The sequence below is a fragment of the Pristis pectinata genome, chromosome X, assembly GCF_009764475.1.
Source record: "Pristis pectinata isolate sPriPec2 chromosome X, sPriPec2.1.pri, whole genome shotgun sequence".
Taxonomy (NCBI): domain Eukaryota; kingdom Metazoa; phylum Chordata; class Chondrichthyes; order Rhinopristiformes; family Pristidae; genus Pristis; species Pristis pectinata.
This window is the reverse complement of record NC_067450.1, coordinates 2,972,244-2,990,499: the sequence shown is the minus strand read 5'-3', so window position 1 is coordinate 2,990,499 and position 18,256 is coordinate 2,972,244. Positions and strand designations below refer to the sequence as shown.

The following is an 18,256-nucleotide window of genomic DNA, read 5'->3' as shown; positions in this document are numbered from 1 at the left end:
CTTTTTAAGTGGACTCAATGTTTTCTTTTTCTGCGTAAACAGATACCAACACAAAAAGAAACTCAAGATGTTTAAAAATCAACAGAAGAACTTCTAACAAAAAATTAAAGAAGAAATGCTGCAATTGCTAAAACTCACAAGTAACTTTCAACGTTAGAGAAATAAAGGACTGCAGATGCTGGAATCTAGATGAAAGACACGATGATGCTGGAGGAACTCAGCAGGCCAGGCAGCATCCATGGAGAAAAGCAGGCAGTCAATGTTTCCGGTCAGGACCTAAAGAGGCCTGAAGAAGGGTCCTGGCCTGAAACGTTGACCGCCTGCTTTTCTCCATGGATGCTGGCTGGCCTGCTGAGTTCCTCCAGTATCATTGTGTTTTTCATTTAACTTTCGACGTTCTCTTGAGAAAGTGATTTCTCTGACCATGGAATAGCAGCACCCCTTCTCAACCATTTTAAAACAAAAAAACTGTAGATGCTGGAAATCTAAAATAAAGACAGAACCTGCTGCAAATAATTTCATCATTTCATGATTCCCCCAAAATTTTGCATCAAGTGAAAATCACAAAACGACAAATGCTGGAGATTTGAAATAAAACAGAAAATACTGGAATCCTTCAGCAAGTCAGGCAGTATCTGTCTGACCTGTTGAACGTATCCAACATTTTCTGTTTTTATTTAACATCTTGTATCCCCATTCAACCTGACTGTCTGGCCCATATTCCTCGCTCAGCATCATCACCAAAATGATGTTATTATCTCTGCCATTTGTGGGATCTCGCTATCTGACAACAGCAGGTACACGTGAAAGAAATTCAATCAATGTAAAGTTAGAAGGCACAGTATGAATTCAAGTTATTTCTTTGATAATTAATCACAAATCTCACTCAACATTGTCCTAATGTTGGCAATTCCACCGTCCAATGATGAATTGATTGGCCCAATTCATAAATAAATGTTCTTCTTTTATCCACGTTAATTTCTTCATTGTTTTTCACTTGGCTTAATAAAATATATGTCTTTGTGGAAAATAAATTAATTTTATATCATGACAGTTTCACCTTCTGGGGAAATGGAGCGGTTTGGGGCGCTAGGACCCGGTGGAATCCCTGGAGTAGCTTTCCACCTGCTGCAATAGTGGGAGACGCTGCAGTCTAGCTGTGTGCTCTTCTTTCTTTACATTTTAACAGCGAGTCGTGGCTGCCTCCCCCATTACTTTGCAAAATCACGTTCAGGGTTCTTTATGGCGAGCCGCCCTTCCCCAGATCATTGAATGCAGAGAGGCGGCTCGGGTGAATTGTTACTGACACGGCCCCAGGACCAGGACAGTTGAAGTTTTCTGCACTTCCTAGACTTGCTGCTGTTCCTTCCTTCCGCTCGATCTAAGGTACTTCACTAACTTGCCTTGTCCTATTTTGCTATCTCGTTTTGCAGTTAAGATCAGCTTTAGGGTGTCTTTCAATTCCTGATGGGCTCATTAAGTTAATCAGACTGAATGCATAACGTTTGTTTGTTGTAAAAGTTCTGACCGAGAGTAAAGTGAAACAGAATTGAAACTGACGGGAGAAATCGCCTTGTGCCTGAATAATTATTTATTGACTGAAACTTTTCAAATTTAATTTTAAGGAAGCAGAAATTTGGCATTTAAAGGTAAAATACCACTGTGGTTTCCGTGACAGGGTACATTTCATTCTTTTCGGTAAGTCCTTTTAAAGTTTCCTGAGTGACATTTTTTTTTCCGGAACTTTCCTAACATAACTGACTTTGACAAAAGGTTACGGTCTTGAGGCTGATATCAGTACGTTTAGTTTGTTTCCCGTAGTTTTGTGCATGACTGTTCCATACATGTCGATGTTATACCAACATGATACAATGGGAATTGTATGTATGTTTGTCTTGTATTGGGTGTGTGGAATTGAGGCTCTCAAAGGGTTAAGATGGCTGCTTCCTTTGAATAATTTAAAGTCCAAAGTTGTTAAACCAGTTGAGAATATTTCAGGGAAGTAGGCATTTTTGGAAAAAAATAAACATCATAATTTGATGTTGAGAGGCAATCAATTTTATTCACTAGATTTTGCTGCAAGTTCCTGGTTTCAGAATGTTTTTGGGAGAGGGAATGAGAGAAAGACCCCTGTTCCCCTTTTCAAGAATGTATGTTGAAAGAGAGAATTAAAACCATTGATGGACAGGTAGCACTGTCTCAAGTTTTGGGTTCCACATTTGTCTAAATTTAAGACAAATGATAGACTTTATCATTGTGTGTTGCAATAGATTTTGGTAGGTTTGCTTAATATTTTTCCTGTGTGATGGCTGAATTGGTGTTTATGTTCAGTACTGTAGATCTGAGCCAGATGGAGCAATGCTCTCTCCAGAGTTGCCTATCAGCTGGAGTGGGTATCCTGTGCCTCCAGGCAAAGGTGGGGAAACTGTAGTCTTCTAACTCCTGGTGAGTCATGTGACTACTGCAAGAAAGTATCTTTTGTGCATATGAGGTGTGAACAGGATCAGGTGTATTTGTAAACAGCTTGTCGACACTCACTATCTTGGCACACCTATAAAACGCCACTTGGTTGAGATCCCAGAAAATTGTTGAGAATTTAAATCAAATATGTAGTTATCTTTGCATGTTTAGGACAAATTTCAGATTAAAAAAAATCACCATTCAAATCTGATTCCTGCTGCTGGGGTCCATTCTCAGGACTACAGGTGAAATTTCCTTGATGCTGGATAATGGCACAGGTTTGCACTAAGTAACACAATTTTAAACTTTAGGGAGGGCACAGAGGAGATTTACCAGGATGCTGTCTGGATTAGAGAACATGTCCTATGAGGAAAGGTTGAGTGCGCTGGGGCTTTTCTCTTTGGAGTGACATAGGATGAGAGGCGACTTGATAGAGGTGTATAAGAGTATGATAGAGTGGACAGCCAGCACCTTTTCCCCAGGGTGGCAATGGCTAATACCAGAGGACATCAGTTTAAGGTCAGGGGCGGAAAGTTTAGGGGAATGTCAGAGGTAGGTTTTTAACACAGAGTGGTGGGTGCCTGGAACGCACTGCTGGGGGTGGTGGTAGAGGCTGATACAACAGGGACATTTAAAAGACTCTTAGGCACATGGATGTAAGAAATATAGAGGGTCATGGGCTGTGTAGGAGGGAAGGGTTAGATTTCTTTCACTTAATGGATTGCAATGTGTGATCTGAAATGTATTTGAAGTATTTCTGGGTATAGTTAGTTATTTGATTAAAATTATGCCGCTCAGTGTTTTTCGGACAGTTCAAGAGACATTATCTCATGCATGTGTGTTGAGATGAGGGAAAACCAACAAATAATAAATTGTGAGTATTTTATCAGAATGTATCCGTATCATATTTTACAGTACTCAAATACCTCAAAGTATTACCCATGCTGAATTATGCAGAGAAACATGGTAATGGTATTTTTTTTTACAAAGCAAAACTTCATAACTATGACTGACAAGGAAGTGGCATTTGTGAACGGAGAATGTTGGCTAGGACAACTGCTCTGCTCTTTAAACGGTCTCATCTATCTGAACAAGAAGGCAAAATCCCATCCAATGCCTCTATTTGAAGGGTATCGCTTCTGACAATAATAAAGTACTAACTTAATATAACATGGGTGTGTCAATCTTAAGATATGTTGTCAATTCTGAAAGTGGACTTCAACCAATTGTCCTTGAACCTAGAAGTTACCACCTTAAATGAGTTGACTATTGGCAGTTTCTTTCCTTAGCAACAAAGTAGTGTGAAGTATGGCCATGACTAATTTGTTGTGGTTACAATTAAATACTTGCTGTTGGTATAAATATCTCAGCCCAGCCAGCTATCATCTTGGGTATGTAGAACAAAATCCATGTCCTACATGTGTGAAATATTTTATCAATTATTACTATCCTACATGGATTCAGTGTTACAAGCTGCACATTTGAAAAAAGAGTTTACATACATCCTGGAGAACTGATCCCGTTTCTCAACTTTACCTTGCAAAGGAGGACAATAGCAAGTCAAGTTAAAAAGCATCACAACCTAATCCTCAACTTGCTTGTCATTCTGGTAGCACTTTGCAGAGATATTAGAAAGTTATGTGTTTTCACTTTTTTAATAAAAAGCTGAAGATATTTTTGTGTATGGTCGACGAGTATTCCACTAAGGTAATTAATCTTGCAAGGCAATTTAATGTGTTTGTACACATAGCTCAATGTTATAATTAATAATAATGGCGTTTAATTTGGTTTTTGTTTGAAAGCACATTATTCTTGTGCTTTAATATATGGTTGTGGTTGCAATCAAGTTTAGCAATCTCAATCCAACTTCTCAAGGACAGACACTCTCAAATTGCCTGAAGGTTGGCAATAAGTTGTGAATTTTACTCCACGTGTTTGCATGTGTGGTCTGTGGCTGGTGAGTGGGCCTTATCTGACCTCTGTTCTGATTGATGCAGGGTGGTCTGCTGAAGCATTGTTTGGGACTGTTTCCAGGCTACTGGTTGTGCTGTGCTTGACTTGCCTTTAGGTACTGGATCAACAGAATGGAAACTCTTGTAGACCCCAGAACTTCACCTTGCCGAGCAGAAAACTTGTTTTAAAAAGTCATCAGCAGAAGTATAAACGGGCTACAGAGGTAACTGCAATCGAAGGAGGTGGAGAGATTCTAAGATATCACTTAGCAAGTAGACTACCAGAATTATTTTTATAAGTTTGAAAACCAACAGAAACCAGTCAATGTGAATCATGTAATTGCTAGTAATTAGATTCATAGAGGGATACAGCATAGAAACAGCCCGTGCCGACCATCAAGCTTTCATTTTTTACACTAATCCTACCTCAGCTCGTTTTATTCTCCCCATGTTCCCATCAAATTTCGCCAGATTCTACCACTCACCTATGCACTAGGGGCAATTTACAGCAACTAATTAACCTACCGACCCGTATGATTTGGGGATGTGGGAGGAAACTGGAACACGAGGGGGGAGGGAGGGGACCCACATAGCCATGGAGAATGTACAAATTCTACACAGACAGCACCAGAGGTCAGGATTGAACCTGGGTCTCGGAAGCTGTGATGCAGCAGCTCTGCAGTATTGTGGTTTAGTATTTTCAAAGGTGTGGACTTTCCATAGAAACAGGTGCATAGGTTTGTATGTGGAATTTTCTGTGCAGATGGCTTCTGATTTACAATTGGATCTTGCAGAAACATGCAACTGCATTGCCCATGAATTATGAGGTGCTACTCATTCCTGGAATAAATATCTTCCAATGCTTTGGCACATCATTCAAATATCAGGCATCATGCAATTATTTACTTGTTGGAAGTACGATACCTGTTGTGCAGTCACGTGTAGAACCCATTCTGTGCAGGGAATCATCCCAAAAGTGGAAATAAGGTGAATGACTAGTGGACCTATGCTTTGTAATGGTGAGAGTGGAATGTTTAACCTAGGAAGCTCCTGATCCTTAGAGTGTCAGGGGGACTTCAACATCTGGCACAAACAGGAATGCTATTAAAGGCACGGCAACCATTTTTGTAAACTGGTACCTTTATATGCTTGGCCAGATTTAACTGTTGGCACTGATCCTGGTAAATTGCTTACAAGAGAACATAGTAGGATACTCATTGCGTCTCCTGGTTGTATCTCGGAGGCTGAAAATGTAATAACGTGAGACTGTTTATGCAAGTTAACTGATGGATGACATTTCCCATGTCAATCAAATGCTCACTTGTTTTTTTTTAAATCTAGATTAAAAGACTTTGAGGTCATGTAGTATATACAGGAGCCCCACAGTGAAATGTCAGGGCAGAATGATGTAGATTAGACCCAGCAATCAAAAAAGGTGGGGGGGGGGGGGGGGTGGAAGAGGGGAATTTAATTAAACGAAAAAGTTCCTTGTTCTTGAGTGAATTATGGAGAGTGTATTCCATAAAGAACTTGTATCAAAATAGTAACTCAATCAAAGTAGGGTGCCTGTACCCAATTTTGTTAGCCTTGTTAAAGCACAAGAAAGCTCTGTGGCAAAGAAATCAACTGTATGTGAGTGCATCAAGTGATAACGACTAGAACTTCAAGATGAGTGTTTGCTGCACTAATTTTCCTATCGTTTTCACGTATTCAAGGCACCTGAATGAAAGGTAGATTCATTTTATGGTTATAACTGAATTGGAAGGCAAGTGATTGGATTTTGTCGCCAATTAAGTGATGTCGCCACTGGCCAGAAGGAAGTTTTGGAATTGGCCATACCTCCAATAAGTAGTACAGGACATGTGGCCAATTAGGTCATCTGACAAAGCCAAAAATTAGCTGATATTACATTCAACTGCTGAAAGTGGGGCAGAGATGATTCTTTAAAAATGTAATAGTTGCAAATTAAATAATTTGGAATATAAACATCAATTGCTCATGGAGGAGTTGTGTAGTCAAAATGGTTGTGTGGTTACATAATGGGTTGTAATTGAGAGGCAGCTTGATTGTAGGATTCAGTCCATGATCTCATTCGTCATTTAAGACTCTGCAACACCCACTGCGCTCCTACTGATGCTAAAAAATGACACCGTATGTCTCCTCAAAAGACACACTCACAGCCAATTCTGAGTCACTTAGAAGCTTTGTGAAATGAAGAGAAACTTTTTTTTCCATGTACTTTGCACATGATGAAGGGCCTTCATGTTGGGAAATGGAAACACTCCTAGAGCAGGGACAGCATGGGTTAGACATTGAGGAAAAACTTCCCTGCTGCTTCAGAATGGGTTCATTTCCAACTATTGCAATATATTGAGTTTCCTATTTTCCTACACTAGTGCTGAGACAAATATGTGCCAGGTTGATGCCTTTTATTCCCCCTAATATTGTTAAATGCAACAAATGGCTTTGTCAGGGTCCACTGATTTTATGGCATTGAAATTAACCTTTCACTTAAGTACTTCAAGTTTATTTACTGATGTTTGCTCAACTTTTAATTTGCTCAACCATTGCCTGCCTATACCTGCCATTGGCAGGCAATGGTTCCTTCTTGTTAAGTCAGTCATTGCTTTAAGGTGTGCCTTTTAGGCAGGAGAAGTGTTGTGTCATTTGCCACGAGGAAGAAACAGTAGGATTAGTGTTGTAGTGAGATTTACATCCTCTGCATCAGTCAGTAATATTAATGTCTTGAGCTTGTTAAACTAGTGATAATTCTAAAGATTAAAGTAACTTATTTGTACAATGCAATTAACAGCTTAAAATGATGGCGCCAACACATCCTAATCACACTGCTGGCTTTAGCTAGCTTTCTAGTCCGAATAGGTACCCAGGAGCTTCTAGCCAGAGGAGACTTGTATGGAGCATAAACACTGGTGCAACCTGTCAAGCCTGTTGCTGTGCTATAAATGTAGGTTTAATTTTAAACGTGGTCAGGAGCTAACAGGATACTTTGCTTCCCAATCTTCAATTTGATTTCATTACTTTTTTAAACTTTGTTACCAGTACTTTCAATTATACCACACCAGTATCCAATTATCTTCCTCCAGATGGAAGATTAACCTGTGAGTCAACGTCAGTTCAGGAAACATACGGAATATTACCCCCACTTTAAAACTAAATTTATTCTGAACGGAGGGGAGGGGGGAGAAACATGTTCAGTGAAATTGCCCTCATTTGGTTCCGCTGGCTTCTGATCCCAGCCACGGTGTCAACAGCAACGGCTTCCCATCCTGCCCCTAACTATTGTCTCCAGAGTTCTGTAAAGACTTTTCTGTGGTATGCACCTGTCCTGCACTTAAATGCTAAATGATTTGTTTTTTGATGTCATGAACTAATTCTCTCTGGCACCTCCTCAACTCCTCCATTGCTGGTGTGTTGTAGGGCTGTTTGTCTATTATTCAGTCTTGGATGAGTGAGCCTCTGCCACAAATTCTGGATGTTTGCAATTAATTTTCACCCCCACTGCCACCCCACCAGTTACCAGAGGAAGTGATAGACGCAGGTGCAACTATAGTGTCTAAAAGACATTTGGACAGGTACATGGATAGGAAAGGTTTAGAGGGATATGGCCCAAACACAGGCAAATGGGACTAGCTCAGGTAGGCAACTTGGTCAGCATGGATGAGTTGGGCTGAAGGGCCTGTCACTAAATAACACTAAATTAAAAAGCAATGTATTGCTGATGCCAGAAGTCTGTATCCCTATAATGTCACTTGTCTCTGCCCATCCCAGTTCATCTGCTGCTTTATCATTGCTATAGACCTAATTGTGGGCAGGGGGAGAATCAGAAAGGTGAGGTTAGGTGGCCACATGCGAACCGTGCAGGAGTATTGGGGACTGACACACAAAATCAGCTTGCATTGTGTTTTTTTTAAACCCCACCCCTCATGGCTGATTGTACTGCCTCTACTGTTACACTGGCGGAGGTTGTTTGGCTCTGGGTCATTGTGCGTATCATCTGTATCATTCAGTACCATTCTTCAGTTGAGAAAAATAAGTTGGAAAACTTCACCCTCCATTTAAAATGACAGTTTGAGTACAGAAAATGGTTCCTAAGTTAAAATACCAGTTGTGGCTGGTGTGGTTGTGACAAGTTTAAAGACCAGGTGTGGCATTCATTTTTGAGTAAACACTGAGGTCATTATCTTACCAAACAAGCAAATGGAACAATTAGTTGAATGGCAGTTAACCAATCTGGAAATGTCAGCTTTAAATAGGTCCTGGTATTATTTTTTGAAAAGGCGCTTGTGTACATCGGGTTAGGCCAAACTGATGTAGCTGGAGAATTACCCAAGTTGGCACAATTTCAACATAAGGACTTTGCAGTGTTATTAAAGCCTTCCAGTAAACTAATTTGTCACTGGAGAAGTTTTTTTAAAAAATTGCTACAAAACCTTTTATAAGATTCTACACCTAATAATCAAGTACTGACACTGTCCTTGTAGATGTATCTTTGATATTACCCCATATCCTCAACAGTCTCCTGGGTGTTGAGGTACATGGGTCAGTATAGTTCTTGTCAAGCTACAGTATCTTGTGTGCAGGAATGGCACAGTTCTATTTTTGAAAGATTCTGCATTTTGTCCTGAACTACTGCTTGAATCAGCATATGTGTATTGTAAATATTCCCTTTAAACTTGTCCCCCGGGCTATAATTGGGTACAAGGCTAATAATGGGTTGACGCAGTATTATGATTTGGGTTATTTCCTAATGCTTTGTGCCCTGTACGAAATTTGGCTTCCCCGGACAACCCCGTGCTTTTGAACTGAAACCAAACATTATGTGCCAAAAACATGAAATACTGTGACACAGGGTGGACGATGAATCTTTTCACCATTGGATATGCACTATAAATAGGACTAGATGCCACTATGTACTCCTGATCTTGACAAATTGACAGAAACACACAATACTGACAGCTTAGTCTGAGGTATCTGACCTGCTGGTTAAATGTATCACAACTAACAATACAGAGGTGAGGATAAATCTGCAGGTTAACAATCAATACAGTTTCTAATTTTACTTGGAAATATATTAAAAAAAAAACTTGCAAATGCTGGAAATCTAAAATAACAAAATTCTGGAAACACTCAGCAGGTCAGGCTGCACCTGTGGGAAGAGAAAAAGCTAATGTTTGTCACCCTGCTTTTACCCTATCAGAGAGATTCTCCCCCACCCTTCCTGCAGCTTAACGAGCTTCTTTTCTCTCCTTCCCAGTTCTGACAAAGGGTCTTCAACCTGAAACATTAACTCCTGTTTCTCTTCCCACAGATGCGGCCTGACCTGCTGAATACTTCCAGCATTTTCTGTTTTTATTTTGTACCTAATTTTACTTAACTGTTTCTGAACACGAAATTAATATTGTGCCTTTCTGTATATTTTTGTTGATTTTTATGATAACCTTTAATGCAAAACAAAAACAATCTTCATGGAGACCACTCTGAATCGGGTGTGCTAATGCACAGACCTATGGATCTCACATGATCAAATTCGTTATGATGCAGTAAAACTGCATAGAACTATTGATAGTGATGTGCTATCATTTAAAAATATGGTCCAAAGGGGTGAAGTGAGAGTTTAATAGGTTGAAGGAATTGTACTATGCTGTAAAGTGGCCCTGAATAGATTTAGTGTTAAGGGCTCTTCTCCCCACAAGAAACTGCAGAGACACAGTTCAGCACATCACGGAAACCAGCTTCCCCCTCCATGAACTCTGTCTATACTTCTCGCTGCCTTGGTAAAGCAGCTGACATAATCAAAGACCCCACCCACCCGGACTCTCTTGCTCTCTTAATCCCCCCCCCCCCCCCCAAAAATCAGGCAGAAGATACAGAAGCCTGAAAGCATGTACCACTAGGCTCAAGGACAGCTGCTATCCCGCTGTCATAAGACTATTGAACAGTCCCCTAGTACGACAAGATGGACACCTGACCTCACAATCTACCTCGTTATGACCTTGCACCTTATTGCCTGCCTGCACTGCACTTTCTCTGTAGCTGTAACACTCTACCCTGCATTGTTATTTCTCTTCCCTTGTACAATGTCAATGTACTGATGTGATGAAGTGATCTGTATGGATGGCATGCAAAACAAAGTTTTTCACTGTATCTCAGTACACGTGACAATAATAAACCAATTTTCTTGTTAATTTATCAATTAACCCTTCCCTCCTTCAATCAATATATATAATGGTGGCACCGTGGAGTAACGTGAGGCAGTAGCCTGGTTATATGTTCTCTTTTAACATCCAGCTGGCAAAATGACCAAATTATCTTCTTTAAAATGAATCAAACTGTTTCAGTTCCAATTACTTTTTTGTCGCAACAAACGAAAGTCAAAAGGAACTGTGGATGGAAACGTCAGAAACTTTGCCCAAGCCAAAAGGGAATTGATTCAATTAGATTTAGATCCCTCTGGTGGGGCCACCATCACAGATAATTCTCTCACAGGAACAAATTCAATTTGGTGTTTCCATTTGTCCTGACAAGGGACTATCTGCACGCTATCAATATAAATAAAGTTGAATCATTCCCCTTTATGCCTGCAGTCAAAACAGACTTTGTATGTATCTATACATGTCTTTCTCTCCGCACAAAGACAGTCCCAGCTTTACATTTGTGACACTACTTGGTCTAATCGCAAATTTATGTTAACAAAAGCTGCTTCCCTCCTACCCCCATCGCCCCCCCCCCCCACTTCCTTCCCCTGCCACAATGAATTGAAACTGGATGGGAAATGGGGTAAGGGGATAGTTGACCTCCCATTCTTCTACAGCTCAAAGACCATCCTTCACAATGGGCAAAACAAATCACTTCCTGTTTGCACTTCCTCAAGAGCACAGAGGAGGATCGAGAGTGTGGTGTGCAGGGGAATTGGCAGCAGTCTGTGGTTTACTGGTCTGACACAGCAGTTGTTGCACTCAAATTAGGTAATGTCTCAAAGTTCGGATTTCTGTCTCAGAGTTCACCTTTGTGTTTGGTGATGCACGAGTATCATTACGTCCATTCTGGCATTACCTCTGTGACACTAGCTTGAGTAAACTCGTGCTGGACATCCACGCTGTTTTCATTTTTCTAGCAATGCTAACATTCTATTAATGTAAAATATATTGGTTTTTCCCTAATTTGTTAACTGTTTTTCTGGCCTTAAACACTTTTGCACTGCTCCTGCTCGTTACATAGGGTAGCTGAGGGGTTTGCAAGGAACAATGCACTGAGCAAAGGCAACACCTTCTGACAATTTGGAGTAAAACTGATTTGACACTGCCTTAGGTAGGGGTTGTATTTTGAGACTTTTGCAGCTACTCTTATCTTACTCTTGTGGTTTCCATGATGTCATTTCCTGCCTTGTATCTTGCCAACTATCTTTTATCCTGCAGGCAGCTTTGCCAAAAGATATGTTAAAACTCCCATGGGGTGAGATTGTGCTGTGCAATATTGCCGCATAAATGTTCACTGCACCAGTATTGACACTTTTGCCTGCAATTTCCTCTGAACTGAGTTAATTAGCATTGTGGGACAAAGTAATTTCAATGGGACATGTTGAGCATGAGAGGCTAATATCGCACATGGTGATTTCACGCTATTAGAGCTGGTTGAATGATGCAGAGTATTCAAGATCACATCCACGGGTGGCAGGGAAAAAAAGTCTTGAAAGGCTTCATGTGTTTTGCACTATTAGTTTTAACGGAAATGCGACACTATGAGGCCCCTTTCCACACAGGTTGGACTTTTCGCAGCTCCTTTGATCAAGCCAGGCCCAAGGGATGCGCCTAACATACCCTGAACTGTTTCATTGGATTCCTGACACGTAATTTAATTACACCAATAACCCCCAACAATATACTAATCAGTTCTCCTGTGAGTGTGGTACTAGAAAGCCATACAACGTCTTCACTGAATAGATGTATGTATTCACACTGAATTTTAAAAGAAAAACTCCCTGTACATCAGTGAACTTGGATCTAATGAGGAATAAATAATTTTGAAAGTGAAAGAAAGATAGAGTATTGCTGAAGATGGTGAATAGATTAATAGCATTTTTACAGTGCAGTTAGCTCAGCCCCTCCTCTTTTGTACTACCATCTTGCAGCCTGTGCCGTCCTCTACCACTGTTGCTTGCCTACGTTGCATAATGGCTTCTCCTCCTACACTTGTGTGGTCACATAGGCCCCAAAGTTCCATCCTTAACCTTCTCCTATTCCCCATTAATTTATGTTCCTCCCATTCATACACTGACAAGACAATGAATTACAGCTGTCCTGTCCAATACATTGTCTGGGCTATATTTGACCAATTGCATTTCCGGTTGGAAAATACAAACTGAGTAATGGACCCAGATGTTGGATGTTTCAACTTGATACTCAGTTGTATAGTGTATTCATGTGTACTTTCAACCTTAGTTCATTTTCCAAAATATACTTGTTGATCTGATGCTAATCGGGTTGAGCATCTTTAGAACATTGTACATAAGAAATAGGAGCAGGAATAGGCCATCCAGCCCTTTGAGTCTACTCTCTTTATTAAGATAATAGCCAATCTTCTACCTCGGTGCCATTTTCCTGCACTATCCCCTATCCTTTGATTCCCTTCATGTGCAGAAATCTGCTGATGTCTGTTTTCAATAAACATAACAGAACTTTCACAGCCTTCCAGGGCAGAGAATTCCAAAAGTTTGCACCGTTAGTTGGGTGGGGGGAGTTCTCCTTGTTTCACTCCTAAACAACCTACTCCTTATTCTCAAATTATGTTCCCCTGGTTCTAAACTCAGTCAGGGGAAGCATCCTCCTTGCATCTAGCCTGTCAAGCCCTTTTAGAATTTTGCAAGATTTCATGAGATCTCCTCTCATTCTCCTAAACTCAAGCGAATACAGTCCCAGTCTACTCACTCACCCCTTGTACAGTAAACCTGCCATGCCTGGAACTAGTCTAGTAAATCTTTGCTGGACTCCCTGTGGCAAATACATCCTTTCTTGGGCAAGAAGATTAAAACTGTACACAATGCTCCAGGTGCAATCTCACCAAGGCCCTATACGACTGCAGTAAGACTCCCTTAATCCTGTACTCAAATCCTCTCGTAAAGGCTAAAATATAATTTGCCCTCTTAACTGTTCGCTGCACCTGCGTGTTGGACTTCAGTAACTTGTTTACGAGCACAAGCTTTTGAATGTCAGTATTACCATTTAACTAATACTCTGCTTACCTGTAATATGCACCAAAGTGGATGATTTGATGTTTTTCCATATTATATTCACTCACTCAAATTGTCCATGTCCCCTTGAAGCTTCTTTACATCCTAATAATCACCACACCTGGTTTAGTTTCATTCACATATGTAAAAATTACGACACATCATCCCTTTGCTCAAATCACTATAAGTTGTGAAAAGCTGGGGCAGAAGCATCAATCCATGCAGCATCCCACTTGCCACACCTACCAATCTAAAACAGATCCACTTATTCCCACTCTTTTGGTTTCAGTCCTATAACCGGTTGTCAATCCATGTCAGCATGTTATCCCTAATTCTACATGCTCTAACCTCATTGGCCAACCTTCCTGTGTGGGATTTCATTGAACATCTTTTGAAAATCCAAATACACTACATCCATCAGTTCTCCCTTGGGTATTCTACTAGTCACAAGCTCAAGGATCGCCAGCAGATTAGTCAAGTGTGTTACTTGGTCATAGATATTTTAAAACAATTAATGTCTGAAGTGCATTTACTTGTGAAAGCATAGATGTTTTCTATTAAAATTAGTGCAAAAGGCTGAAATAATGTTGCCTCAGCTACACCTGTGGCTCATCAGCAATTTGTACTGCACAGTGCTGGTATAGAGAGTGTCCCTTGAGTAGAACACTAACGTTGTCCTATTATAACAGAGGCTTACTCAAAGCACTTGGGGACATGTTTGTTCTGCTGAGTTAGTATTCCTTTTGCTCAGAATTCCCAGTTCTAATGTGCCTTCTACTTGATAAACTGATTATTCATCCTCTAAACGTCAACGAGCATAAGTGCCGAGTATGACAGCTGCCTCTTGTCTTTGAGTGATAAGAGTATGTGGGGAAAGCCTACATTTTTTTTCTTTTGCTTTGTTTTTTTTGATAACTGGAGCTCTATGTGTATTGAAAGGGAGCATTGTCTGTGTTTCCATCTGGTTAGAATGCAAGAGATCATTCGGTTGATCAATAAGGCCAGTTTTAACACCTTTGAAATTAATGTTATTCCACTTGGGAGAGTGCTGTATTATTGATGAACTGGTGTTGATGGCCTCGGCAGTACAAATGACAGCCTAGTGTACAACTAACCAGACATTGAATAGGCACTGCCATCAGATATTGAAATAATTGGCACAGAGCCTGTTAGCTAAAGATCATGGACTTCCACTACTATCCCCATACAAGATGGTACAATGTCAGTGCGGTCCAATACTCTTGTCTCTGCCTGAGTACACTGGTGTGTGGCAGCACACTAACTGGTACAATCTCGGGACTGCACCAGCCTGACAAGAGGTTGAAAAGGCCTTCTGACAGTTGAAGAACAACAAGGCCTCTGAAATCCCCTGGCATGCTCTCCGCCTCCCAGACTGGATTATGAATTCACGCCAGAAATGTTTCTCTGCCATGTTTTGGAACTTCGGCAGGAATTCTGTGTGCTCCGGAGGCTGCCTTGTTCTTCAGCAGTCAGGTGGGAGTCTCGGGTTTGCCACTGGCCTTGTCACTCAGCCTGCAACCCACAAAACCAGAGAGGAAGCAAATCATCCTGGATCCCAAGATACTGCTGAAGAAGATAAATTCAAATTGCTGCAAGTTTAATGCTTCCACTTCCAGCACTAGTTTTTATGGCCTCTCTGAATGAGATTATCAATTTAATGTTGGCGTTTGGCAGCTTTGCGGACTTGCCTGCCAGGAGCTAGAGTGGGACTGCCATATTTGTGGCTTAGCCAGTAGTGCAGAGAGTTTTATCCCATCCGGTCTGGGCTGGAATTAACTAGAAGACTCAATCAGAGAGCACTACCAGCCTACTAAATCACTCAAGTTCTGATGATATGGATTTTTGTATGTTGATGCAGAAATGCTGCTGCTGCCTTCAAAGAGTTAATATGCTTAGAAATTTCTGGCAAGGATGTGTTCCAGCTTTTGCATCCTGCAACAGAAATGACTCCAGTCCTTGCCCAAGGATACAGACATTACTAATGGGAAAAGGTGATAGTATATTCTTGAAACTGAGTATCTTATTTTGCTTTTTAAAAAAAGGGTGGAACTGGAAACGGAAAAATGTCAATTTGGGCCTGGAGTTCGGTGGAAATGAGGTCCAAGGCAGCCTGTGCATGCTGATATGTCCCATGGCTACCTCACAAACCTGCAAATTGAACCTGGTAAGGATCCTCATCTTGATTTGCACTTTTATATACAATTTGTAACGTAACTACAGATCTGCTGACAGGCTGCAGCCTTTGAGAAACTGCCCAACAGAACTGCTAAACCAGGTAACACTCTTTATCTGCTCTTCCTGCTTTACTTGTATATGTCTTGAATTGAAACTTTCAAATACATCTATGCCTTTATGTGCGTGTGATGAGTTAGATGATTAATTGCAGCCTAAGAAAATGTTCTGGAAAGGAGGCGATACTTGGAGACCTTGCTGTCACATTACAATGTATTCTGCCTGAAATCTTGCATGGGTATAGTACATCAACTGTTGTAATGGAAGCCCATTAAGGGGAGGTTCCTCAGCCAACAGGCACTGTGCCAGTTATTTCAATATTTGAAGCTGATGGTAGTGCCTATTCAATGTCTGGCTAGTTTTATGCCAGGCTAAGTCATTTAGTGGATTGTACCAAGTTAGTTCATTTTATTTTGGAAACTTTTTGCACCTTGCAAGGTCAAGAATTTTGTGTGTGTGTTTTTTTTAAATGGTTACTTTCCTCGCATAGTTCAGACCATTCCCTGCTCACTGCACAGTTCCAATGTGGTTGCCAAACAGGATAAAGGAATTATATTTCTTCTGTTTGCAAAGGGGCACAGGAGAAACAATTCCACTCTGAGACGTGGAATGTATATTCCATCTTTTATGCATTCAGTGCTTTGATTGGCAGCAACAACTGATCAGAAGGAATTGGGTCTCTACCTGATCAACAATGTGTAAAACTTCTTCCAAAATATTCTCATTGCTGGCTGAAAACTTCAAACACTCTGCTGGGTCACAGGCGTGTTGAAGTCTTTTATTTTCTGAAATAGGAGATTCACTGTAGATGAGTGCAGCTCACTGGATCCCAAGTCAAAGTGTTGCTTGTGCTTCTGGACATTTTTTTTTCCTTCTTGTCCCCTTGCTGGCACTGTAAGTGTTTCTAACTTGGAATAGCAATGTCCACCACATCCTTTCCACACCAATGTATAACCACACAATGTGATTTCTTTTTTTATTATTATTCATTCACAGGATGTGGGCATTGCTGCCAAGGTCAGCATTTATTGCCAATCCTTGGTTGTCATACAGCATGGAAACAGGCCCTTTGGCCCACTGTCTGTGCCTTACACCAAGCACCCACCTACACTAATCCCATTTTGCTCTCCCCACATTCACAACAACTCTGCCCAGCTTCTACCACTCACCTATACACTAGAGACAATTTACAGTGGAGAATTAACTTAAGAACCCTCTCATCTTTTGGGATGTGGGAGGAAACTGGAGCACCCGGGGGAAATCCACACGCCCATGAGAGAACTTGCAAACTCCACACAGACTGCACCCAATTGAACCCCAGTCGCTTGAACTGTGAGGCAGTAGCTCTGTTAGCTGCGCCACCCCTAACTTCCCCGGAGATGGTGGTGGTGAGTTGCTGCCTTAAATTGCTGAAGTCCTACAAGTGAAGGTACTGTTGGGCTGGGAGATTTTAGACCCAGTGGCGATGAAGGAAGAGCAATATATTTCCAAGTCAGAGTGTTGTGTGCTCTTGGAGGAAACCTGCGGGTGGTGGTGGTGTTCCCATGTGCCTGCTGCCCTTATGCCCATGTGTTTGCTGTTGGAATAGCCTTGATGAGTTGCTGTAATGCATTCTAGAGATGATACACACTGCAGTGATCGAGTACCAGTTGTGGAGGGCAGGAATAGATAAGGTTGGGGGGTAATATGCCAATCAAGTGACCTGGATGGGATCAATCATCTTGACTGGTGTTAGAGCTGCATTCATTGAGACAAATAAAGAGTGTTCTGCCACATTTCTGACCAGTGCTTTAAGTGGTAGAAAGGCTTTGGAGTGTCAGGAGCTGAGTCACCTGTGTGTTCTGAGTTAAAGGATCCAGTTACAAAGATGAATACTCTTATTATTGATGTTGGGTACACTGTTACAATGGGGAAATTCTTTTCTGGGAAGAAAAATCATTTATGTAATGGAATTTTAATCCCAAACTGTGGGAGATTTGTTATTGTGGTTTGTGAAAATCCATTGTGTTTCTGCAGCTCCTTTTTGAGGCAGAAACCCAAGGCATCAGAGAGATGATGAAATGTTAAGATGAGTATCCAGAGGAGAAAAGATTGAGCAGCACTAGTGAAGCGTCAGTTAGCCTGTTGCTTCCACAGTCGATCACTGTGGTTTGGACTATGGTGAACATCCTCTTCTCCTGAGGAATGATTCTTCAAAGTTTCCCCATTCCTCTTAAAATACCCAGGCCAGTAGATTTCCTTATCAGGCAGCTATGTACAAGTAGCTTGGAAATTATTATATTCTCTTACAGCAATCATTCCTCTCTGTGCTTAACTCAACAATTCATCCAGCTTCTGTTTCAAT

At 41.0% G+C, this 18,256-nt stretch overlaps 1 protein-coding gene across 8 annotated transcripts in view; it reads left to right on the top strand.

Annotated features, from left to right (window-relative positions):
• Positions 1-1,147: 1,147 nt before the first annotated feature.
• The window catches only part of LOC127566980 (polypeptide N-acetylgalactosaminyltransferase 6-like), a 55,777-nt gene continuing 38,668 nt past the window's right edge, over positions 1,148-18,256 (top strand). For 4 of the 8 annotated variants that reach the window (XM_052009565.1, XM_052009566.1, XM_052009558.1 and 1 more), the window contains exons 1-2: positions 1,148-1,386; positions 15,723-15,844. The gene's annotated coding sequence lies outside the window, so the exon portion shown is untranslated. Of the gene's footprint in view, positions 1,387-1,433; positions 1,699-4,528; positions 4,637-15,722; positions 15,845-18,256 lie in introns of those variants that run through there. The other 4 variants (XM_052009562.1, XM_052009563.1, XM_052009561.1 and 1 more) reach the window with 4 other exon arrangements.